Consider the following 24984-nt stretch of genomic DNA (forward strand, 5'->3'; position numbering starts at 1 on the left):
GTTCAGCTCAGTCGCTCAGTCGTGTCAGACTATTTGCGACCCCATGAACTGCAGCACGCCAGGCCTCCCTGTCCATCACCAACTCCCAGAGTTTACTCAAACTCATGTCCATTGAGTCAGTGATGCCATCCAGCCATCTCATTCTCTGTCGTCCCCTTCTCCTCCTGCCTTCAATCTTTCCCAACATCAGGGTCTTTTCAAATGAATCAGCTCTTCGCATCAGGTGGCCAAAATATTGGAATTTCAGCCTCAACATCAGTCCTTCCGATGAACACCCAGGACTGATTCCCTTTAGGACGGACTGGTTGGATCTTCTTGCAGTCCAAGGGACTCTCAAGAGTCTTCTCCAACACCACAGTTCAAAAGCATCAATTCTTTGGTACTCAGGTTTCTTTATAATCCAACTCTCATATCCATGACTACTGGAAAAATCATAGGCTTGACTAGATGGCCCTTTGTTGACAAAGTAATGTCTGTGCTTTTTAATATGCTGTCTAGGTTGGTCATAACTTTCCTTCCAAGGAGTAAGCATCTTTTAATTTCATGACTGCAATCACCATCTGCAGTGATTTTGGAGCCCCCCCCCCCAAATAAAGTCAGCCACTGTTTCCACTGTTTTCCCATCTATTTGTCATGAAGTGATGGGACTGGATGCCATGATCTTAGTTTTCTGAATGTTGAGTTTTAAGCCAACTTTTTCACTCTCCTCTTTCACTTTCATCAAGAGGCTCTTTAGTTCTTCTTCACTTTCTTCCATAAGGGTGGTGTCATCTGCATATCTGAAGTTATTGATATTTCTCCTGGCAATCTTGATTCCAACTTGTGCTTCCTCCAGCCCAGCGTTTCTCATGATGTGTTCTGCATATAAGTTAAATAAGAAGGGTGACAATATACAGCCTTGACATACTCCTTTTCCTATTTGGAACCAGTCTGCTGTTCCATGTCCAGTTCTAACTGTTGCTTCCTGAGATGCATACAGCCTAGGTAGTTAACAGTGGAGAATTATCAATAGGCCTGTGGTCATACCCCAATAAGCATATTAGAATTTATGATTCTATTCAGTTACACGGATAATTAGGGTATTCTTTTAGGTGATGGAGAGTCTAGGTACGAGCCCTGGGGCTCTTCCACGGGGGGAGTGGGGTCTGATATTCCAGTTGGTATGTCGTTTCCATAGATACTAGGCATACAGCTCAAAGTCCACAGTCCGGCCCAAGATGGAGTCCTGCTTTCAAGATGGAACCTGTTCTGTCTGTTTCCTCCTTCATTCCCCGCTCCTGATGCTCTTAACTCATAGTATGAGCATCACGCATAGGGATATATTGCACCCTGGCTCTCTGACCACCAATTTGGGAGAACGACACCAACCTTTGGGTTACAAAGTTCATAATACATTGTAAAATGCAGGGTCCACAAAGCAGAACTATCAAGGCAACTATAGCAATGGTAAATATAGTTTTCCACCAATCACCCTTTATCCAAGATAGGACTGAAGTCTAGAAAGGAATGTTTTCATTTGACATTGCTTTTACCTGGTTTTTCATGTCATCTAAAGCAGCTGATACATTGCCAGATAAATCAGGAATATATACACAACATTCAACCTTAATTATAGCACAGGTCCCTCCTTGAGTAGCTGTGAGCATGTCCAAAGCCATTCTATTTTGAATTACCACTCTTCTCATTTGGATTTGTTCTTCATTTAAGGCCTGGATGGCGTTAGCACTATCTAGGAGGGCCGGTTTTGTGAAATTACTCAAGGCTTCTACTTTAATCATAATATCTGTTGTCCCTATAGAAGGTACGAATAAGGCAGCAATATACTCATACCATTGAAACACAGACTTTGTCCACCTAGCATGTAAATAAGTAGATTTACCAGGACTTGTTGTAGGTTAGGCTTTATGCTGCCATGGGCAAAAGCGAATCCCAGTGTGCAGCGGCCTAACCAGCCAATTGGTAACCAAGGCCAAAGGTTAGGCCCACAAAACCATTGGGTTCTGTTTGGCGCCACCCAGTGGATTCCAGGGTTATATTTCTAATCAGAGCCTGGCCAATGGAAGGACTGGTTGGGGTGGTGTGTGATCTCAAATGTTCATGTACGTTGTATATGGGGATAGATGCTCCATATATTTTAGTTCTTTTGGGTCTAATGGATGGTCACTAAACCCTACCCATTGTTCTTTTTGTTCCCAGCATATAGCGGTGGGAGTAATTAATTCATCCTTTTCTGGAGTCATCCAGAAATATTTATCCCAGACTTGGTAGAATTGTTCAACATACTTAGAGGCCTGTCCTCTCTTGCTGGTCAGGGAGCTTTTTTCCTTTTTGTTCTTTAAATATGAGGTATAGGATTTTGTTACTTCTATGAAACTGGTGTTTACATCAAATGTAACCCCATGACCTGAGTCTATTGACTGTAGGTCTGGCTTACACCAAGAAAGTAGGGAGAGATTACGGCTAACAAGAGAAAGGAGAGTCTCTTTTTGTCATCTCAGAAAAGAGCAGAGTGGTTTAAAATCTCCTTGGCAGAGTGGTGACACCCACCAAGGAAGTCCATCCATCACAGACAGAGGCATAGCCCCACATACGCAGCAGTTGGAGGTATTGTGTAAGTCTGCATAAGAATGTGTCCATGAGATGAAAACATTGTCCTGAGTTGAAACAGAAGTTAAATTCAAAATCATGTTGATGAGGCCAAGCAGCAGGAGTTGATTATGCGGCTTCATCCTGAGGGGCTCATCCGGGATCTTCTTTTCCTTCTTCTTCTTAAGGATGATCTTAGTCTCTCGAGGGTCAGTGGGGTCCCTCTGTGCAGTCCACTCAGCATTTTCTGGGTCTGCATGGTATGTTCTCTTCATCTTCGTGTGGTGGATCCAGGGAGTGACACCTGCAACTTTAACTGCCATAGGGGTGGTTAGAACAACAGTATATGGACCCTTCCAGTGTGGGGCCAAGGAGTCGCATTTCCAGTCCTTGACCCATACCTGATCCCGGGGCACAAATTCGTGAATCTGTTCCCCAAGGGGGAATGGCACCCTTTCTTGTACAAACTTAGTTACTTGATTTATTACCTTACCCTGTTGTTCCATCTGCTGTGAAATCTCAACTCCCCTTACTTGAAGCAAATTTGTTGACACCTGTTTTATTATGGGAAGGGGCCTCACATATACAATTTCGTATGGAGAATAGCCATGGGACCATGGAGTCATCCTGAGTATGAGCAGAGCCATAGGAAACAAATCCACCCAGGAGCAGTCAGTCTCTATGATCCACTTGGAGAGTGTCTCTTTAAGTGTCCTATTGGTTCCTTCCACCATCCCAGAACTCTGGGGCCTATAAGCTGTATGTAATTTCCACTTGATGTTTAAAGTTTTATTTGCTTGTTGTACTAAATCAGCTATGAAAGCCGGGCCACTGTCCGATCCAATGCTGATAGGAAATCCAAATCTGGAAACTAACTCCCTAAGCAGGCACCAGGCTACTTCTGATACTCTTTCAGTCCAGGTAGGAAAAGCTTCTACCCATCCTGAGAACGTACATACCATGACCAGCAGGTAAAGGTAGTGTCGGTGAGGTTTCATTTCAGTGAAGTCCACTTCCAGGTGTTCAAAGGGCAGCGTGCCTTTTAGCTGAATCCCCAGAGGTTTCTGTCTGTGCCGAGAGGTGGCATTGACCTGTGAGCAGGCAGTGCAGTTCTGAGATTCTGTCCTGCATAGGGAAGAGAGGCAGGGAACCAAGAAATATTTTCAAATTAGCTCTTCCAGTTTATCATGGCCTAGGTGGGTCGCTTGGTGTGTTTGGCTTACCAGAATGGGTGCCATCACCTCTGGTATCAATAATTTGCCACTTGGCAATTCCCACCATCCCTTTTCAATCTTGATGACCCCTTCTGCTTTGGCTAGTTGGTTTTGGGCTTCACTGTATTTTGGAGAGTCCAATGTTAGCTCAGGCAGCTCTGCCAATATGAAAGCTTTAATAGGGGCTTCACTGTCACCCCCAAGCCCTCAGCTGCTTGTTTGGTGGTCTCATCTGCCAGTCTGTTTCCCCGAGCTTGGGAGGTATCCTCTTTTTGATGTCCTCAGCAGTGTATGACTGCAACCCTTTCTGGTTCCCAAGCAGCATTTATTAGGGTCTTAATTTCTTCCTTATTTTTAATATCTTTTCCACTAGCTATCAAAAGGCCTCTATCCTTATACAGAGACCTGTGTACATGTAGTGTGGCAAAAGCATACCTGGAGTCTGTGTAAATGTGTGTCTTCTTACTTTTTGACAGCTGGAGGGCCCGGGTTAGAGCATGTAGTTCAGCCGGTTGAGCAGACCAATGTGGTGGCAGAGAGCTAGCATCAACAATGGTTTCTTCCATGACTACTGCATATCCCAACAGTCGTTGCCCTTGTTTCATCAGGCTGGTGCCATTGGTGTACAGGACCAAATCTGGGTCTGGGATTGGCTGGTCTCTCAAGTCAGGTCTGCTGGAATATTTCCTTGCAATCATGTAAGGGCCCACCTTCTCCCACAGGAAGGAGAGTGGCGGGATTCAGGGCCTGACAAGGCTCAATAGTAACATGGGGGTTCTCACATAACAGTCCCTGGTATTGAGTAATCCAGGATGTCGACAGCCATTTATGGAGGTCCCCTCGCAGGAGAGTGTTGACCTCATTTTACAATGTTTTACAAGTGTTGACCTTGTTTTACAATCAAATCTTGGCCCAAAGTCAGCTTGGTTGCCTCCTGGACCAGTAAGGCAACTGCAGCAACTGCCCGTAAGCATCCCAACCACCCAGTGGCAACATTGTCCAGCCATTTTGGGAGATAAGCCACGGGTCTGTCCCATGTCCCCATAGTCTGGGACAACACTCCCATAGCCACCTTGTCCTTTTCAGTCATGTAAAGAGTTAACGGCTTAGCAAGGTCTGGCAGGCCCAAGGCGGGTGCTGATGTAATTGTACTGGGTTTGAGTTCTGTTACCAATGGGACTTGTTTTGCAAGCCTAGGGTGTTGTCTTCTATCCAGTCCTCAGGGAATTGTTGAGTTAACTCTCTCCCTTGACTGTTTAGCCCATCCAGTTTCTCTTCCGGGAGATCGTGCAACCTCCATTCATCTTGAGGGGTTACCGAGAGGAAGAGTAAATAGGTGGTTGAGCCTACTTGAAGAGTGGGTCTTTTGTTGGGGGGAAAGGTCACTTGTGCCCCCAATTTAGACAGCAAGTCTCTTCCTGACAAAGGTACTGGGCATTCAGGGATGTATAAAAATTGAGTCACTTGGAGTCCCCCCATCTGACATTTTCGGGGTAGGCTTGAGACACAAGGGCTGCATTTATCACCATCTGAGACCCAGGAGCCTCTGGATCTTTTGGCATATAAAGTCTACAGGCCTTGCACAGTCTTTTTTTTTTATTTTTTTATTTTTTATTTTATTTTATTTTTTTTATTAGTTGGAGGCCAATCACTTCACAACATTTCAGTGGGTTTTGTCATACATTGATATGAATCAGCCATGGATTTACACGTCTTCCCCATCCCAATCCCCGCTCCCACCTCCCTCTCCACCCGATTCCTCTGGGTCTTCCCAGTGCACCAGGCTGGAGCACTTGTCTCATGCATCCCACCTGGGCTGGTGATCTGTTTCACCATAGATAGTATACATGCTGGAATATTACTCAGCCATTAAAAAGAATTCATTTGAACCAGTCCTAATGAGATGGATGAAGCTGGAGCCCCTTATACAGAGTGAAGTAAGCCAGAAAGATAAAGAACATTACAGCATACTAACACATATATATGGAATTTAGAAAGATGGTAACGATAACCCTATATGCAAAACAGAAAAAGAGACACAGAAATACAGAACAGACTTTTGAACTCTGTGGGAGAATGTGAGGGTGGGATATTTCGCACAGTCTTTTGAAGAACTCAGAGGGTGATTTGCTTTCCCTTTGAATCACTTCGGAGGGTTTTGCCATACTCATAGGTTTTCAGGCCCCTATCTTGAGACCTTGTAAAATAGCTGCCGATTTCTCTCCAGGTGGCCTCTCCCTTCCTCTGTGTTACAGTCCTAATTGGTCCTCTCATTGGGGGTGGCTAGATCTGCCCACTGCTGCATATTTGCAGTACCCTCAGGTGCCATTTCTCTTAACCCTTTTCTGGCTTCACTTAGGATCCTGTGTCTTTCCTCAGGATTGAAAAGGGAGACTAGTAATTGGATGATCATCCCATGTAGGGTGGTAGGTTTGAAAAATAGTCTCCTAGCCTAATCATGGCTTGTGGCTCTCCCGAATATGGTGGAGTGTGCCTCTGCCAGTTTAATATATCCGTAGAGGAAAATGGCTGGTAATAATAGACTACAGGGGGCTGATGGTAGTGCCCACATGCGTCCTGAACCGAAGGCTGTTGTAGCTCTATGAGGGGTATCTGTAGTGGGGTTCTTTCCCCCTGTTCCTTGGCAGAGGGCAGCCTCTGTCTAATTCCTGTTTTCTTCCCCCTTCCCATCAGTACTCACCGGGAGAGGTGGATACAATCTAGGAGGTCCAGCTGAGGTGGAATTCTGGGGGCGTTGACCAGAGATCTCCATCGCTGGAATTGGAGCCTGCCAAAATGGTGGCTCTAAGATCTCCAGGAGAGCTGGTGGAAGAGCAACGGCTGCTGCAGGAACTTCACCTGGCTCTGGATTGTGTGTTAAAGCGGCCTCCAGTCCTGGTGGAGCACTGGGAGGCAGGCGTGTCATTATTCAGTATGAGGGAAGGGTCAGATCATCCCCATCCAAATCCTGTAGAATTTCCTTTTTTATTATCAGTCAATTTTTGTGCCATTGATATTTTTCCCTTTCCTTTCTGGATACAGAACCTTGTCCAAGTAGGAGGGTCTTGAGCTAACCCTAGCCATGAATCAATATATGGATATTGATCTGGGTGTCCTGGCTCTCTTGTGACTACTGTATAGACTGCTTCCACTATTTTTAAGTTCATGGTGTTCTCTGGTGGCCATCCTACTCCCATAGGGGGGCGTTCGACCTCACAGAGTATGTGGAGGAAGTTAGGCGTCATCTTCACCCCATAGTCCCCTACATATCCCTTCTTTAACTTTTTAATTGAAATGTTGTTGCTGAACGTTAAGATGCTGGGATTCTTGGCCTCCAGAGGAGATGAATTCAATCCGAGGCCAGAGACGAGGCTGAATCACTCAGAGCTTTTGTGTAATAAAGTTTTTTAAAGTATAAAGGAGATAGAGAAAGCTTCTGACATAGGTATCAGAAGAGGGCAGAAGGAGTACCCCCCTCCTAGTCTTCAGCTGGATGTTATATAGTCACTAGCAGTCTGTTAATGAAAAGAAAGGAATGTCTTAAAACTCAGAATGGCACCTGGCCCCTCATCCATAAGTTGCATTTTATGATAATCCTGGCACCAGATGATTCATCCCAGGCCATAAAACGATTGACTTGAATCTTGTAGAAGGTCAGATTACCATACAAATAGTTTAGTTTACATAGATTAGGGGAACAATATCTGAGTATAACATACTGGTTTGTCAAGTAGGTTCTGAGCCATTTGGCAGAACCGACTTGAAGACAGAGTCTGGGGAAAATGCATAGCACATTAACATAGCTTAAGACAAACATTTCCATAAGAAAAATGTACTGGTTAACTCAAGGTTTGAGAATAGTTAGCTTCAGGTGAAACCAAGTATAGTGGCAACATAGTATTTTAAGAGAAACCTCCTTTTAAATTTGTATAGAGAAGAAAAAAAAATATTGCTAGTTTGTTTCCTCCTGCCGCTTAAGAGAGAGAAAAATGTCTGACACTTGCAGCCTATTTCCTCCATTTGGAGACCCCTGGCCTTCCTGCCTGTAACCCTCTCATAATCATGCACTCCAATACAATCGGCTTAGATTCACTTCCCCCCATCTTTCTTACCTTCTCGGACCTTCTACTTTTCCTTTTTGTTCTAAGACGTTCTCGGTACCCTATGTACTTCTGATATTTCCACTCAATGAAATACTTAAATTGCCATTCCGCCTCCTTCCTTATTGGGGTGAGACGAGCCTTACTTGCCAGATCCCAGAGGAGGAGGGGAATTGGTGTGTCTTCACCTGCCAGTCAGCACTGCCAAACCAGAACACCACGTGGTCCGAGACTGTTTCTCCCTTAACTTTTAAAGTCTGTTCTGCCTTGGTGGGCTTGATCGGGTGTGGATGAAAACACAGATGAGTTAAATATCCCACATCCCAGGCCGTCTCTGGAAAAGTCAATTCATACTCACTTATGTATCCCCCTTCTTCTAACTTGACAATTCCGAGGGGGGTCAAGAATTTCACAGCAGATGGGACACCTCCTTGGGGAGGGCAGAATATGAGCACACAAAGACCAAGTTTCTTGTCCTAACAATCCCCTGGCAATTGCTTGGTAATAATTTTCCCCAAGATGGTGTGGACACTACCTTCTAAATGACATTCACAAATTTCCTTCCTAAGCCCTAACACTCTCGTCAACCTGTGTACCAAGCAATCGCTGCCACCTGCCTATTCCAGGCTCCTGTGGGTCCATGTCCCTTCTAGTCCCTCCCAGGGGGGTGATCAGTCCCCCTCTTCCACCCTGCTGGGTGGGCTCCTCCTCAGCTAAGCACTCAGTTCCCCTGCTGCCATCCACTACCTGCTAACGTAAAAGGGTCAGGCATTGAGAAGCAGAATCCTTCTAGAAGGGCGAGGAGCCTTCCCCCTTCCAGAATATTCGAGCCATAAGGCCTCAGAGTAGTTCCAAATGGGACTTGTCTCCTTGAAGTGGGGAGTTTCCCAGCCAATGCACCAAATGTTGTAGCCACACGTTCCAGGAAACAAACTCACTCAGAAGGACAATGCAGATAGTTCAGTTTATTACACTGGTGGGCCCAAGGCAGAGTCTCCTCTTAGCCAAAGACCCTGACCAGTTTTTGTGAAAACCTTATATACCCTAAGTGTATGTATCCAAACTCACCTCCCTAAATTCCCTGAAACTAGTCTGAACAAAGGAAAAAAAAAAATGATACAATCAAAGTTAACCTGTGATTCATTTGCCTTAAGCCTAGGTAGTTAACAGTAGAGAATTATAAATAGGCCTGTGGTCATACCCCAATAAGCATGATAGAATTTATGATTCTATTCAGTTACACAGATAATTAGGGTATTCTTTTAGGCGATGGAGAGTCTAGGTACAAGCCCTGGGGCTCTTCCATGGGGGGTGGGGGGGGGGCGTCTGGTTTTCCAGTTGGTATGTCATTTCCATAGATACTAGGCATATAGCTCAAAGTCCATAGTCCAAACCAAGATGGAGTCCTGCTTTCAAGATGGAACCTGTTCTGTCTGTTTCCTCCTTCAAGAGGACCAGAGTGAGGACTTCAGGTAGAGCAAACAGCACTCCTGGGTAGCCCAATTTACATAGGGCAGGCCCAGGGGGAGGAAAAAAAACATATAAAAAGAGGAGTCAAAGGGCTGGGGGTCTCTCTCCCTTGCATGCATGCGCATGCACTCTCTCTCTCTCTCCCTCTCCTCTTCAAGTCTTTTGGGTCAGCATACTCTCACGCTTCAAGGATGTATTTTCCTTTATTTTCTAAATAAAACTGAGTGGTAACACAGAGCTATATAACACTGTCCGAAAGCTGTGACACGCCGAGGGCTTTAACGTCCGTCACTTCAAATTTTTGTTGTGACGAGACAGAACCAAGAAAATTACACACTCCCCTGACAGTTGCCATGCCCTCCTCCAGGGGACCTTTCTGACCCAGGGATCAAACCTGTGTCTCCTGCATTGGCAGGCAGGTTCTTTACCACTAGTGCCATGCAGGGGCGCTTCAAATGCAGAGAGGGTGTCGACTAAAATATACAGTTACAACCTGAATGTAGAGAGTTATTTTATTTGGTGGGAATGTTAAGTAGCCCTGAGAGACTGCTCCAAGGAGGAAGGCGATAGAGTCAGGTTATATACAAGTTTGCAACAAAGGGGGCAGACAATCTGAGTATCAAAGATTATTTTTAAGTAAGGAAAACCATATATCAATTTAAGGAACTTAACATTCTTCTATGCATGGGAAGATGCAAGAGTCTGGGCTTATTGAAGTCAGTCCTTTCATTTGCATCTTGGCTATCTGGGGCCAGCATCCTGCATATTTACAGAGTTCTTGTTCTTTTTCTTGAATTCCCTTAAGGCCTTCTGCTCACACCAGAGGGCTATGATTACTGGTGACTGTGACACCCTGAAGTTCCTCCTGTACAGAGTGACACTGCTTGTCAGCATGGTTCTGGAATTCATGTCTGCTGCTTGTCCACATGACTCAGAAATTCACATTGGAGGACCAGAATCCCAGATAGCTGTGACATCCTTGTTTATTGATATGGCAGGAGATATTCCATTTCACAAAGGCATGAGTTCAGATCCAAGAGAAAGATGTACCTTTGAACTCCAGGGTTGGCAAGAAAAGCAGTGTGCAACAAGGTCTCAACTTTGGGCACCACACCTATTTGCTTACCAGTCCTGGAGCCAACAGGAGTCTTCTCTGGTCCCTGTAAGGGCACCAAATGTTGATTAGAATCAAATAAACCATCATATATCTCTCTAGCAAAGACTAGATCAGAAGAGAATTGCCTTTCAAGGTCTGCAACCATGGCAAGCCATATACAAGTCCCCACAGGGCAAGGAGCGAGAACATATTTTAAATAGAAAAGGAAGCTGAGTGGCCTGTAGTAAATAAAGAATCCATGGCTTTTCTTTGGCTAAGTCCTTGCCAGGAAAGAGTAGGAGTGTTTCCTCTTCCTGTTGGGCTCTGTTATCATCACAGGGCATGAAAGCTCTCCTTTCTGGTTTCCCAAATCTATTTAATTGACGTTTCTGCTTATTAATTCTTTATAGTTTATACATAATTCAATTGTACAGACATGTGCCATCAGTTTTTATATTCATTTGCAGAGGGATATAGATTTATATACATGATTCTCAAGATACAAAATATGGTGCCCTGCCATACACAAAAATAAACTCAAAACGGATTAAAGATCTAAATGTAAGACCAGAAACTATAAAACTCCTAGAGGAGAACATAGGCAAAACACTCTCTGTCATAAATCACAGCAGGATCCTCTATGACCCACCTCCCAGAGTAACGGAAATTAAAGCAAAAATAAACAAATGGGACCTAATTAAACTTAAGCGGTTTTGCACAACAAAGGAAACTATAAACAAGGTGAAAAGACAGCCTTCAGAATGGGATAAAATAATAGCAAATGAAGCAACTGACAAAGAATTAATCTCAAAAATATACAAGCAATTCCTCCAGCTCAATTCCAGAAAAATAAACGACCCAATCAAAAAAATGGGCCAAAGAACTAAACAGACATTTCTCCAAAGAAGACATACAGATGACTAACAAACACATGAAAATATGCTCAACATCACTCATTATCAGAGAAATGCAAATCAAAATCACAATGAGGTACCATCTCATGCCGGTCAGAATGGCTGCTATCAACAAGTCTACAAGCAATAAATGCTGGAGAGGGTGTGGAGAAAAGGGAACCCTCTTACACTGTTGGTGGGAATGCAAACTAGTACAGCCGCTATGGAAAACAGTGTGGAGATTCCTTAAAAAACTGGAAATAGAACTGCCATAGAACCCAGCAATCCCACTGCTGGGCATACACACCGAGGAAACCAGAATTGAAAGAGATACGTGTACCCCAATGTTCATTGTAGCACTGTTTATAATAGCCAGGACATGGAAGCAACCTAGATATCCATCGGCAGATGAATGGATTAGAAAGCTGTGGTACATATACACAATGGAATATTACTCAGCTATTAAAAAGAATGCATTTGAGTCAGTTCTAAGGAAGTGAATGAAATTGGAGGCCTATTATATGGAGTGAAATAAGTCAGATAGAAAAACACCAATACAGTATATTAATGCATATATATGGAATTTAGAAAGATGGTAACGATGACCCTATATGCGAGACAGCAAAGAGACACAAATGCAAAGAACAGACTTTTGGACTCTGTGGAAGAAGGCGAGGGTGGGGTGATTTGAGAGAATAGCATTGAAACATGTATATTATCATATGTTAAATAGATCACCAGTCCAGGTTCAATGCATGAGACAGGGTGCTCAGGGCTGGTGCACTGGGATGACCCTGAGGGATGGGATAGGAAGGGAGGTGGGAGGGGGGTTCAGGATGGGGAACACATGTACACCCCATGGCTGATTCATGTCAATATATCACAAAAACCACTATAATATTGTAAAGTAATTAGCCTCCAATTAAAATAAATACATTGATTTTTTTAAAAAATTAAAAAAAAATATGGTGCCCTTAATTCATTGAGTCATCCAGTAGATTGACTGCCTATGTTGGGCTGAGTATATGTTCTCTGAAGCTCCACCAAGTCTTTGAAATAAACCTTTTCACAGAACCTGGGAGTTTTTATAATAGGCAGGACTTTTAAAATATAATCTTTAATCCACTAACATGAGATGCCTCCTAAGCTAAAATGCTAAGTTTTGTTTTGATGATTTTTTTGCTGCAGTCTTCCCAACTTTCATTTAAATGTATTTCCTTTAATCATAAAGATGATGTCAAAAGTCATTTGGAAGTGTCTTCAGAATTCTCATTAGCAACAAGAGGAAAATTTTCATTGACTTGATTGAAGGAAAAGATGAGCTCTTCTGTATATATTCTTGAAAGGAAAGATAAAAGCCTGCTCTCCAACTGGAGAAAGTAGATTATTGAGTTTCACTGATCTTTTTTTTTTCCCCTCTTCCCTAAAAGAGTTGCCTCACTTTTCCTCAGTTTGTTTCCCTTTACAAAATAGTAACAATGACTTACTCTGTGGTTGAGAACTAAACAACCAGGCCTTGACCTGAGCATAAGGAGAGAAGGACTTCAAATGTAATTCTAGCTGTTACTTACAACATGGCTTTTTGCTTGCATTTCTCTGTGGCAGATAAATAAATGATACCATCTTGAGAAAGCTTTCAGAATGTCCCTAAGGGCTGCCTTAGAAAAAGCGAAATCTCTGTTGAATTCAAGAAAGGAAGCAATTTCTGTCCATGTGAAAGACAGAGAGGTTAGAATAGTTGGTTGACCACTGTGGGGATTTTAAGAGTATCTGGGGAAAATCTGTTTCCATGGGGTATGATCTGAGTTTTATTTCATGGATTATATTTATTGATGTAGTTCTGTCTTTTGTAAAGAAACAAGCCAACTTACTATTGACTTTTGAATTTAAAGGAAAAAGGTAGAGAAAATATAAAGCAGCAGTCTGCTTTCTACTTGTCAAGTTGACATGGATTTGATGTCAAAATGAAGATAACATGTCTTGGGAATCATTTTGCATAATTTAGAAATAATATTAAATGATTAACTCCTCATATGTTCTGTCATTCTTGTTTCTACCAGATCTCATATGATGTAACATTATTATACATTGTGCTTCATCCCAAAGGGTCCCAAAGTGGTTTACAATCACAGCATACTTTTAAATCAGTCCAGATATGCTGGTTGAACAATGTATTTGGAATGATAGAATTATAACTTTCTTGGCAAACCCATACATAATTCACTAGGAGTATCTATAGTACCAAAAAAATCAGTTTATATACAATTATTAATAATGGAAAAATCACTGCCTTAGTTGTATGCATGTCAAACTGAGGTAGAGGGTCAAACTGCTGAGTATGAGCCCCAAACTTATGTAAAACTACCATGGATGGATTTGTAAAGGATTGTGTAAAGGGGAGTGATGAACATAGTAAATGACATAGTTTATGTCTCTGGATATGTCAATAAATTGTAATGCATTGCCATCTATTCTAGAACTCTAGCTGGATGAAAAGGCTTCCTGGACATACAATAACCAGTCTACTTTTTTTCCTTTTAAATTTTAATTTTTTATTGAACTCTAATTGATTTACAGTGTTGTGTTACAGATGTGCAGCAGTGATTTATAAGGAGATCCAACCAGTCCATCCTAAAGGAGATCAGTCCTGGGTGTTCATTGGAAGTGCTAATGTTGAAGCTGAAACTCCAATACTTTGGCCACCTGATGCAGAGAGCTGACTCATTTGAAAAGATTCTGATGCTGGGAAAGATTGAAGGCAGGAGGAGAAGGGGACGACAGAGGATGAGATGGTTGGATGGCGTCACTGACACAATGGACATGGGTTTGGGTGGACTCCGGGAGTTGGTGATGGACAGGGAGGCCTGGAGTGCTGTGGCTCATGGGGTCGCAAAGAGTCAGATACGACTGAGTGACTGAACTGGACTGAACTGAATACATATACACACACACACATGTGCATGCATGCTAAGTTGCTTCAGTTGTGTCTGACTGTAACCCCATGAACTGTAGTCTGCCAGGCTCCTCTGTCCATGGGATTTCCCAGGCAAGAATACTGGAGTGGGTAGCCATTCCCTTCTCCGGGGCATCTTCCTGACTCAGGGATCAAACTCGTGTCACTTGTGTCTCTTGCAATGGCAGGTAGCTTTTTTATTTTTGCCACTGAGCCACCTGGGAAGCCCATAGTTATCTGTTAATGCTTAACAAATTACCTCAAACAGCAGACGTACAACAACAGACACATATTATCTCAATTTCTATTGGTCAGGAGTCTATGTGCTGTTCACTTGAGTGTCTTTGTCTCAATGTCTCTCATAAGACTGCCATCAGTATCTACTTGGGATGCCATCATCCCAAGTCTCAACTTGGAAAGAGTCCATTTCCAACCTCACTCATATGGCTGTTGGCAGGCATCAGGTGCTCATCCTGTGGGCCTCTCCATGGCACAACTCACAACCAGGCATCTGGTTTCCCTTGAAGTGAAAGTGTGAAAGAGGGAGCCCAAGATGGAAGCCACCATATTTTTGTAACTTAAAAGTGACATCCCATCTTTTCAGACATATTGTATTTGTTGAAAGAAATTCCACCTCATACCCAAGAGGATGGAACTACAGTACGTCTAACTATCAAGAGGTAGCAATCACTCCGGGCCATTTTAGAAGCTGCCAGTCACACGTGCACTTTTAGTAACTCTTGAAGCATAGTCCAAAGTAGCCAGTCTGAGGAATTTCTCTGAAGTCTTTTGTTATATTTTTAAAATTGCTTTGTACAAGTTTGTCTTTGGAGCCTGTATAAGGATTGAAGGAAACTGTATAAAGATTGAAGGAACCTCTTTGTACTTGATTTGTCACAAAGAAAGGCAAAGTCAAACAACTTTCTCTCCTCTTGCCCACTACCCTCCCCCCTCCCATTTTGTTTTAATAGAGAGGATTTTCTTTGTCCCAAGAGCAAGTTACTTGCCAAGAATATTGGTAAGGGTGTCAGAGATTATTTCAGTTAGGAGCAAGGCAGTAAAGTATAAACAAATACAAATCAATCAATTTTGACCTATTGTATGGTTGGGTTAGTTACTATCACATAGAAAGCTGGAAATAGTCTGGTTTAGATTTCTGCTCTTTTAAGGGCCTGAAAGGAGTTGGCAGAGGTGACTTTTCCTCTTTTCTTTTTTCTTACTTTCTTTCAGGGAGGAGAGATTTCTATACTTTAATCATGTGTAAAGAATTAAGTAGAAAATCATGTGAAGAAACAAGTATTTTTTGGTGACAGCTTTATTGAGATATAATTCAGATTATCATACAACTCACCTATATGAAGTATTACAGAACTCTGGAACCAACACAATCAATTTTAGGGCATTTTTGTTACCCACAAAAGAAACCACTCCCTTTGCAATACTCAGCTTCTAGTTAAGTCTCAGTGACCAGATTTGGGTCATATAGCCATTCCCAGAGATTGGAAAAGCAAGCATGTACTTTCTCCACCATCTCTAGTATTTGTGGGTAAGAGGCAAGGGAAAATACAGCTGTAGATGACTGTTGAGTCAGCTAACTATAATGGTTAATTTTATGTGGCATTTTGGCTGGACCACAGTGCACAAAAATGTAGTCAAACATTTTGCATGTTTCTATGAGAGTGTTTTGGGGGTAAGATTAACCTTTAAATAAACAGATTTAAGGGTAAGACAGATTACCCTGCATAATATGGGTGGGCCTTATCCAATCAGTTGAAGGCCTGAATAGAAGACACAGTCATCTCCCCTGCTGTTGTTTAGTCCATCAGTTATGTTGGATTCTAGTGACCCCATGGACTGCAGCACGCCAGGCTTCCCTGTCCTTCACCATCTCATGGAGTTTGCTCAAACTCATGTCCACTGAGTCAGTGATGCCATCCAACCATCTCATTCTCTGTTATTCCATCCTCCTCCTGCCTTCAATCTTTCCCAGCATCAGGGCCTTTTCTAACGAGTTGGCTCTTCGCATCAGGTGGCCAAAGTATTGGAGCTTCAGTTTTAGCCTCAGTTCTTCCAATGAATATTCAGAATTGATTTCCTTTAGGATTGACTGGTTTGATCTCCTTGCTGTCCAAGTGACTTTCAAGAATCTTCTCCAGCACCACATTTCTTTTTTAAAAATTTAATTAATTTATTTATTTTACTTTACAACATTGTATTGGTTTTGCCATACATTGACTTGAATCCGCCATGGTTGTACATGTGTTCCCCATCGTGAACCCCCCTCCTACCTCCCTCCCCATCCTATCCCTCTGGGTCATCCCAGTGTACCAGCCCCGAGCATCCTGTATCATGCATTGAACCTGGACCGGCGATTCATTTCACATATGATAATTTACATGTTTCAATGCCATTCTCCCATCAGCACCACATTTCAAAAGCATCAATTCTTCAGCTCTCAGCCTTCTTTATGGTTCAACTCTCACATATGTACGTGACTACTGGAAAGACCATATCTTTAACTATATGGACCTTTCTGCAGCAGATGATAATTAGACTTGAACTGTAATACTGACTCTTTTCTGAGTCTTTAGCTATTTGCCTTTGGACTTAAACTGCAGCATTAGCTCTTTATTGAATCTCCAGCCTACCTGCCCACTCTGGAGACTTTTGACTTGGCAGCCTTTATAATCATGTGAGCTAGTTTCTTTAGATTAGGTCAAGCAGGTAATGCAAATTCATACTACAAACTCATTGCTTAAGCAGGGCTGTGGTTAGGAATTCTCAGAGATGATTCCCTGCCTACCCTTCTCCCCACAAATCAAGCAAGACAATACAGACAATTGTCTTTGTTTTCTCCTTGTACCAGTTGTTTCCATTTTCCTGCTTCTTCCTTTTAATCAAATTGTAGCCATTGGAGACCCATTTTTTTGTGAGGAATTTTTCAGTTTCAACTCCACACTTTGTGTATTCTCTAAGCCTGATGTCCTATCCTTACTTGGGCTTTAAGATCCTAAATTTTTGTGACCAGAAACTTTCCTCAACACTCTTGCAATATCAGCTCAGAAACTTATTTCTCTGGCTTTCAGCTTCCCCTTCATTCTTTGCCACTGGTGATTTCCTTCCTTTCATTAAAGTGCAGCTATGCTTTTAAAAGGATGTCATTTATATCTTGTTATTCCAGCATTTCTAGCTGTTTTGTGGTTGGGGAATTTTCAGGTTATCTAGTCTTCCACATTTGTAGAAATGTAAGTTGGACCTTAAATTTTTCTATATATTTTTCTAATAGATTGTTTAGATTTTCTCTTCCATTTGATGACAATAAGGACTTACTTTAATGTGCATTTTTGCTACTGTTGTATTAAACTTTTTTTTCTGAAACTTAAAGAAAGCTGATATATCATTTTTATAATAAAAAAATTAATTTGTTTTACTGACAACTTCTTTGTTTAGATTTGTGTTTTTCTATCCAGTGCTTTCCTTCTGGATTCTATTTTCTTTCTTTGTTTCTCCCTCCTCCCCTCCCTCTCTTATTTCCTTCCTTCCTCTTTTTCTTCCCTCCTTTGGTAACATTCTTGAATGGTAGCTTAAGGGGGAATAACACTTTACTCTTAAGACATTGAAAATATTATTTTTTGTTTCCTGGTACATAATATTGCTTTTAAAAAAAGCTATTCAGTCTAATTTTTGTTCCTATTTAAGATAATCTGTCTTTTTTCAGTTCAGTTTAGTTCGGTCACTCAGTCGTGTCCAACTCTTTGTTACCCTATGGACTGCAGCACGCCAGCCTTCCCTTTCCTTTGCCAATTCCCAGAGCTTGCTCAGACTCATGTCCATTGAGTCAGTGATGCCATCCAACCATCTCATCCTTTGTCATCCCCTTCTCCTCTTGCCTTCAATCTTTCCCAGCATCAGGGTCTTTTCCAATGAGTCAATTCTTTGCATTAGGTGGCCAAAGTACTGGAGTTACAGCTTCAGCATCAGTCCTTCCAAAGAATATTCAGGATTGAGTTCTTTTAGGATTTACTGGTTTGATCTCCTTGCAGTCCAAGGACTCTCAAGAGTCTTCTCCAACAGCACAGTTTAAAAGCATCAGTTCTTCAGCACTCAGCTTTCTTTATGTGAGAGTCCAACTCTCACATCCATACATAACTACTGGAAAAACATAGCTTTGACTAGACCGACCTTTGTTGGCAATGTCTCTGATTTTAAATACGCTGTCTAGGTTTGTCATAGCTTTTCTTCCAGGGAGCAAGCGTCTTTTAATTTTATGGCTGCAGTCACCATCTACAGTGATTTTGGAGCCCATAAAAATAAAGTCAGCCACTGTTTCCATTGTTTCTCCAACTATTTGCCATGAAGTGATGGGACCGGATGTCATGATCTTAGTTTTTTGAATGTTTAGTTTTAAGCCAACTTTTTTCACTCTCTTCTTTCACTTTCATCAAGAGGCTCTTTAATTCTTCTTCGCTTTTTGCCATAAGGGTGGTGCCATCTGCATATCTGAGGTTATTGATATTTCTCTCAGAAATCTTGATTCCAGCTTGTGCTTCATCCAGCCTGGCATTTTGCGTGATGTATCCTGCATATAAGTTAAATAAGCAGGGTGACAATATACAGCCTTGACATACTCCTTTCCCAATTTGGAACCAGTCTGTTATTCCACATCCAGTTCTAACTGTTGCTTCTCGACCTGCATACAGATTTCTCAAGAGGCAGGTCAGGTGGTCTGATATTCCCAACTCTGGAAGAATTTTCCACAGTTTTTTGTGATCCACACAGTCAAAGGCTTTGGCATAGTCAATAAAGCAGAAATAATTGTTTCTCTGGAAGGTAATCTGTCTTTTTTACTGGTATTTTTATAATTTTATTGTGTATTTGATGTTATGTTGTTTTTTTATTACTCTGTGTATAGATGTAGATTTATTTATATCTGTCTTCCTCAGTACTCAGAGTATACTTCAGATCTAAAGATTTTTGTATTTAGATTTTAGAAAATTGTTAAGCATAAATTCTACAAATATGGATTCTATACAATTCTCCCCTTTACTTTTTTTTTTCCTTCTGAAACTTCCATTAAAGGGACACTGTAATCTTTTTAAAATTTTTAAATTTTATTGAAGTATAGTTTATTTGAAATGTATTAATGTCTGCTGTACAGCAAAGTGATTCAGTTATACACACACACACACACACACACACACACACATATATATATTTATACATTCTTTTTCATACTTTTCCATTATGGTTTATTCACAGGATATTGAATAGAGTTCCCTGTGCTATACAATAGGACCTTCTTGTTTATCCATTCTATATATAATAGTTTGCATCTGCTAATCCCAAATTCCCAGTCCACCCCTCTCCCGCTTTCCTCTCCACTTGGCACCCTCAAGTCTGTTCTCTATAGCTGTGAGTCTATTTCTGTTTTGTAGATAAATTAATTTGTGTCATATTTCAAATTCTACATATAAATGATATGATATTTGTCTTTATCCGACTTACTTCACTTAGTGTGATAATCTTTAGGTCCTTCCATGTTACTGCAAATGGATTTATTTTGTTCTTTTTATGGCTGAGTAATATTTCATTGTATATGTATAACACATATTCTTTATCGATTTCTTTATTGATGAGCATTTGCATTGTTTCCACATGTTGGTTATTTTAAACAGTGCTGCTAAGAATATAGGGGTGCTTGTATCTTTTTCAGTTATAGTTTTCTCTGGATATATGCCCAGGAGTGGGATTGCTGGATCATATGGTAACTCTAATTTTAGTTTTTTTAAGGGACCTCCATACTGTTCTTCATAGTGTCTCCATCAATTTGCATTCCTACTAACAGTGTAAGAGGATTTCCTTTTGCCCACACCCTCTCCAGCATTTATTATTTGAAGAGTTTTTGATGATGGGCATTCTGACCAGTGTGAGGTGATACTTTGTAGTTTTTATTTACATTTCTCTAGTAATTAGCAATTAGTCACTCAGTACTGTTTGACTCTTTGCGACCCCGTGGATTGTAGCCTGCCAGTCTCCTCTGTTCATGGGATTCTCCAGGCAAGAATACTGGAGTGGGTTGCCATTTCCTTCTCCAGGGGATCTTCCTGATCCAGGGATCAAACCCAGGTCTCCTGCATTGTAGGCAGACTTTTTACCATCTGAGCCACCAGGGAAACCCAATAATTAGCAATGTTGAGCATCTTTTCGTGTGCCTGTTGGCCACCTGTGTCTTCTTTGTGGAAATGTCTATTTAACTCTTCTTCCCATTTTATGATTGGGTTGTTTGCTTTCTTGTTGTTGCATTGTATGAACTGTTTGTATATTTTGGAAATTAAGCTTGTGTTGGTCACATCATTTGCAAATATTTTCTACTAGTCCATAGGTTGCTTTTAACTTTTGTTTATGGTAGGAATAATTAATAATCTTTTATGTAGGAGTCAAACCATTAGGCTCCTGTGACATTTCAGGAATGATCTCACCAAGAAAAGTGAATGAACTACTTAGAAAACCCAATCATGAGTTATTTTTTAGCATTTTTTAGGCTGTTAAACTCCTCATTAGCACAACATAGTTAATATTCCAGGCATGTATTATTAATGTTATTTTGTCATTATGGAAATAGATAAAAGAGTACTTACAGTAATACCATGGATTTCAAAAATGTCATCAAAATAAGAATTATGCATGCATGAATGAGATGTTCATTCTTTTACTGCTTCTTATTTTCACTATATTAATATGCACACTTAGTCATATAAATTTAAGGCATGGCCAAAGGTGGAATACTATAGATACAATAAAGGTATAATGAACATATTTCATCAGTAAGTATTCATGAGCTATTTTTTCATAATTCAAATAGTAAGACATTAAAACTGGATGAGACCTTAAAATGCATATCATTTTACCCTTTAATTTTAAGACTCAGACAGGTAAAATGATTTACCACAAATCAAAAGGCAAATTTGTAGCTAAACCTTAACTGGAACTAGGAGCAAGTCTCCTAACTCCAGAGATCATTCTAATACATTGTACCACTACTCAAATCACTAAAAACAAGACTTTCCAGACCAGCTATAAGGTTTTTATTAAATTCAGTGTAGTTTGTCAGGCAAACTATTATAACATCTGCATTAAAACAAAACCAAAATTCATCTAAATTCCAATTTTCTGTAGAACAAAGAAACACATTACACAAGGGATGAAGAGTCTGTTTTGTCTCTTGTTGACCACTGATCTACTGAAGAAATCAGTTGATGGACAAACACCCAAATACTGATAAACCAAAACAAAAATTTTTGGTAATTTTCAACTCATATAAGGACCTTGAGGAAATAAAACAGCCTTAAATTCCATTTTAATGATCAGGAACCATAAAGCATAATGATAGAATTTCTATAAAATTTCTTTCTTTTTTTAAAAAATTCTCCTTGTTTGCAAAGAATGAAAAGCAGCCTGTTGAGGAGCATGTACAATAAAATAATGAGAAAATATAAATAGGAACTATCAGGGCCAAAATAAAATCACCAACAAAATGTCAAGATCAGGAAAAATCAGGTCACAAGAGTATTCATAACTCATGAAGTTGAGTTTTACATTTAGCTCTGAGATTGCTTGAAATCAAAGGAAAAAGAAGCATAGTCATTTTCATGATTCTCAAAGAAGTTTTTAAAGTACCAGGTGGATTCTGCACAAAATTCCACACACATGGAGCTTTCTGATAGGATTACTGAGAGATACAGTGGACAAACATTTCAGTCTATAGCAAAATCTGTAGTGAAATGCTTATTGTTTCTTGTGTTCTTCAAAAAATAAATCCTGTGGTGGACTGGAGCTATCTGTGCATTCAGTTACATCATGTTGGTAACTTGAAATTGGCCATGGTGGGAGTATTTACACCATCAAAATCAGCAATTGGCAAATACTACAAAAGCATGGGATTAGGGGCTACCAATTTAGTACAACATCATGTAATAATATTACCATATACAACTTCCACATCACTATATTAAAAAGAGAAAGACAGAAAACAAGCACCAGGAAAACTAGAGAAATGAGGAAACACTGTTAAAAAGCAATGACCAAATTAAATCTGGACATAAACACTGAAAGCATCAAATAGTGTGCCAAAATGAAGACCAAATATATCAGTTATCATGATATGAGTGAACAGATTAAACTCCCTTAATACAAGACCAATGGTTTAAGACTAGATAAGAGAAAGGTTAAAAGTGAAGTGAAGAACAAAGCTATATCAGGCAAATGAAAATGACAGAAAAGAAAGATTCACAATTTCAACACCAAAGTAGAATTAAAAGCAAAGAGGATAAAATTGTTTTGAGAAAACCAATTTTTATGGGTCCTCTGTCCATGCAACTCTCCTGGTGAGAATACTGGAGTGGATAGTCATTTCCTTCTCCAGGAAATCTTCCCAACCCAGGGACTGAACCCTAGTCTCTTGTGTTTCCTGCAATGGCAGGTGGATTCTTTATCATCTGAGCCACCAGGGAAACCAAATAAAATAATGATTATGTATTAAATAAGACAGCATTAAAATATATAATGTAAAAGTTGTTGACTACACAGCAAAGTTGACCAAAGTACAGCCATCAGGAGAGATTTTAGCATGTCTCTCACAATCTTTGACAAATTGAATAGAAATAGAAGAAAGTAATGAAAGATTAATAATACTATCAACTGGACACACACATTTATACTACAGAACATATGCTTTTGTTTCAAGTGTCTACAGAACATTACCTAAATTGATCATAGAGGATCTTACTGCTTTCCCCAAATTGGAAACTATGTAAATCATTCTTTGACAAAAAATGCATAAAACAGGTTATTAATAGTGTCAAGAAAATTAGAGATACCAAGGGAACATTTCATGCAAAGATGGGCACAATAAAGGACTAATATGGTATGGACCTAACAGAAGCAGAAGATATTAAGAAAAGGTGGCAAGAATACACAAAAGACCTATCAAAAAAGATCTTCATGACCCAAATAACCACAATGGTGTGATCACTCACCTAGAGCCAGACTTCCTGGATGCAAAGTCAAGTGGGCCTTAGGAAGCATCACTACAAACAAAGCTAGTGGAGGTGATGGAATTCCAGTTGAGCTATTTCAAATCCTAAAAGATGATGGTGTGTAAGTGCTGCACTCAATATGCCAACAAATTTGGAGAACTCAGCAGTGGCCACAGGACTGGAAAAGGTCAGTTTTCATTCCAATCCCAAAGAACGGCAATGCCAAAGAATGTTCAAACTACCACACAATTGCACTCATCTCACAGGCTAGCAAAGTAATGCTCAAAATTCTCCAAGCTAGGCTTCAACAGTACATGAACCAAGAACTTCTAGATGTTAAAGCTGGGTTTAGAAAGGGCAGTGGAACCAGAGATCAAATTGCCAACATCCGTTGGAACATCAAAAAAACAAGAGAGTTTCAGAAAAACATCTACTTTTGCTTTATTGACTGTGCCAAAGCCTTTGACTGTGTGGATCACCACAAACTGTGGAAAATTCTGAAGGAGATGGGAATACCAGACCACCTGACCTGCCTCCTGAGAAATCTGTATGCACGTCAAGAAGCAACGGTTAGAACTGGACTTGAATCAACAGACTGGTTCCAAATAGGGAAAGGAGTACCTCAAGGCTGTATATTGTAACCCTGGTTATTTAACTTATATGCAGAGTATATCATGCAAAACGCTGGGCTGGATGAAGCACAAACTAGAATCAAGATTGCTGGGAGAAATATCAGAAACCTCAGATATGCAGATGATCCCACCCTTATGACAAAAAGTGAAGAGGAACTAAAGAGCCTCTTGATGAAAGTGAAAGAGGGAAGTGAAAAAGCTAGCTTAAAACTCAACATTCAGAAAACTAAGATCATGGCATCCGGTCCCATCACTTCATGGCAAATAGATGGGAAAACAATGGAAACAGTGACAGACTTTATTTTCTTGGGCTCCAAAATCACTGCAGATGCTGAAAATATGCTTGCTCCTTGGAAGAAAACCCAGACTGCGTATTAAAAAGCAGAGACATTACTTTGCCAACAAAGGTCCAACTAGTCAAAGCTACGTCTTTTTCAGTAGTCATGTATGGATGAGAGAGTTGGACTGTAAAGAAAGCTGAGCGCCGAAAAATGGATACTTTTGAACTGTCGTGTTGGAGAAGACTCTTGAGAGTCCCTTGGACTGCAAGGAGATCCGACCAGTCCATCCTAAAGGAAATCAGTCCTGAATATTCATTGGAAGAACTGATGTTGAAGCTGAAACTCCAATACTTTGACAACCTGATGTGAAGAACCGAGTCAACTGAAAAGACGCTGATGCTGGGAAAGATTGAAGGCAGGAGGAAAAGGGGACGACAGAGGATGAGATGGTTGGATAGCATCACCGACTCTATGCACGTGAGTTTGAGCAAGTCCAGGAGTTGGTGATGGACAGGGAAGACTGGCGTGCTCCAGTCCATGGGGTCACAGAGTCAGACACGAATGAGCTACTGAATTGATGAACTGACTGAGGAAGTAAATAAGTGGTATAACTACAGATAGAAATTCACTTTTAAAAAAGTATAAAAAATCTGAAAATCTCAGCATAATGCATGAATATTTGGGGCATTATTAATTATTAAAATCAACCCAAGCAGAGGTAGAA

General features: G+C 40.7%; 1 pseudogene; it reads right to left on the minus strand.

The window, feature by feature from the left end:
- Positions 1-1286: 1286 nt before the first annotated feature.
- Positions 1287-2729, minus strand: LOC133052089 (endogenous retrovirus group PABLB member 1 Env polyprotein-like; annotated as a pseudogene).
- Between the last annotated feature and the right edge of the window lie 22255 nt (positions 2730-24984).

The sequence above is a fragment of the Dama dama genome, chromosome X (genome assembly GCF_033118175.1).
Source record: "Dama dama isolate Ldn47 chromosome X, ASM3311817v1, whole genome shotgun sequence".
NCBI lineage: Eukaryota > Metazoa > Chordata > Mammalia > Artiodactyla > Cervidae > Dama > Dama dama.